This window comes from Leptonychotes weddellii, chromosome 2, assembly GCF_054177405.1.
Source record: "Leptonychotes weddellii isolate Sample4059 chromosome 2, ASM5417740v2, whole genome shotgun sequence".
Classification (NCBI taxonomy): Eukaryota; Metazoa; Chordata; class Mammalia; order Carnivora; family Phocidae; genus Leptonychotes; species Leptonychotes weddellii.
In genome coordinates, this window is record NC_138370.1 from 128,116,374 (window position 1) to 128,118,839 (window position 2,466).

Consider the following 2,466-nt stretch of genomic DNA (forward strand, 5'->3'; position numbering starts at 1 on the left):
CAATTATGATCACAATGCTTCTTATTCATATTGGTGAGATTATTAGCCAGATAAACCTTCCTCATGCTGGCAGTCTCAGAATCACGTATTCCATTGTATTGTGCTTGTAAGTGAATACTGGTAATAAAACCACACAATTTTCCCAGTCATAAGGCGTGAAACTAATCTTTCTTAACAATTTGTTCGTGGGAATGTAATGAAGATTTATAAAAATGTTCTTATCCTCTGATTTTGATACTATCATGTTTCTAATCAAATTACACTCTTTTGACTTAAAATGACTATTTAAGTTTGTCTTTATGAACGATATTCTTATTGATGTCCAGGGACATGAACACTCATATTCAAAAGACCAGGTAAGAAATAAAAGTACTTAAATGACAGAGTAATTCATTTTTGTGCAAACCTTTGTACATGTAGAATGACAAATGGGAATGATAAATGGAACTGACTTATAAAAATCACTTCTTTCCAATGTGTAATTTGATTTTTTTTTTACTTTAATTTAAATGCTCTAAACAAAGTCATTGCAATGAGCCCATATCCACAGGTCTCAAATTATCACACCTGAGTAAATAAATGGGACATCTTTCTGTAAGATTACTTTTCTGCTCTGCAGTGGAATGCAATAGCCTCAGAGTGAGTCCTTAATCTCTGCTAATTGCTAGGTCAGATATTATAATGTTTAAATAACTTCTTTTATTTCAGCATATGGGTATTTGGTTCAAACTCATGGTTCAAAATCATGATAGCAATAATAGTTAATATTTGTTGATTTCTTCCTGTGTACTAGACACTATAATTAAAGTCTTTCACATGTTATATCTCTTAATCTTTGCAATGTATTTGTGAAGAAAAAACTACTATCACAGATGAGATTATTGCGGCTGAGAAATATCAGTTGCTAAAATAAAATTATATAGTGACTAGTAGGAGAAAATAGTTTTCAAATGAAAGTCTGACACCAAAACTGCTAGAAAAAAATTTCTCTGTTTTTAAAACTTCAGGTGCAAATCTATCAATTATTCAGAATATTTTAAGTTTAAACTTTCTCCAGTACTTTTCCTCTTCCTTTCAGTGGATTGAGCTTATGAAGTCTGCTGTTCTATTTCTTATTTATATTAAGTTTGCTAACTGGAGTTTAATTGGCTTATGTTATCACTAGGTAACTTGCTGTTTCTTTAGGCAAAGGTTTCCATATGACTGTTGCCTGCGCGAGTTGCCTGAGGATAGGTATCTGGTCCTAAGAGAACTTAAAATGCCCTGTTTAACTGAAAGAAAAGGCTTCTACAGATTTCAAATGTATTTATTTAAAGTTGAGCCAGGTAAATTTTGTTTTTATGTACGTATTAACAACAAAAAACCCCACCAAAATTGGGGGAATGTTTAAGAAAAAAATAATGTAGCATTTTAATGCCAGTAAAAATATTTATAATCCATAAACATTACCTCTTGCTACCAACAGTTATACCTGTCGGCCTGTATAGAAACAAATAGCTTTTTTGTGTGAATAATCTTTATATGTTAGATTTATACGAATACATAATGTATTATTATACATGAATAATTAGGTGATTAATCTCTAAGAACTAATGCCATCTATAACAGCAGACTTTCCTGTAAGTATAATAGAAAAAACAACAGATCTTCAAAAAAAAATATGACTATAATATTCAGATCTTTACATGAACTAAACACCGAGCACAGGTAATTAATGTAAAATGAAGTGTTAGAAATGTAACAAATGTGAACGTGTATATCTCCAAAGTGCTTGATTTCCAATAGTCATTTTAAAGGAGAGAAAAATGTATCAGGGTTCTTTCCCTGAAGAGTACTACATGTTGGTTTGGAACTTTTTTTTTTTCTCTCTTTCTCCCCAGTCTTTTTCTTGCTTCCCTCTATCCTTTCTTCCTCCTTTCTTCCTCTATTTTTTAATGTAAATTAATTTTGTTTGGTTAGAATCTTTCAAATGACTTCTATTAGCATCCCCTTTTTCATAATGACCCATGAATGGAATGACAGCCATAAGCAAGACATCCAAGATGGAATTTGCTATGGGACATGCACAATTTCAAGGGCACTGTCACTCTTTGCTCCCACTCAATGAAAGGGAATGGAGATGATCATTTTTATGGATATAATCTTGAGTTTTCTATGTGTGTACTCCTTAAAATAAGTCACTTGTGAACTCTGGTACTGAATATATTGTTAGTAACATATCATTCGTGATGTGCCTCAAGACTGAGCGTGACTGACACCTGTAAAGGAACTTGTGGTGTTTGGGAAGACCTGCCCCAAAGCTCAGACACCCCAGAGGACCATTATCTGGGAAGTGGAAGAGGTGGGTCTAGGTGATGAGATCTGGTAAAACTGGTAGTTTTTAAAGTAAGATTCTCTCCCTACGTTATCAAATATAGTTAACATTTATTGAGCGTGGATGCTGTTCCGAATAATGTACACGCATTT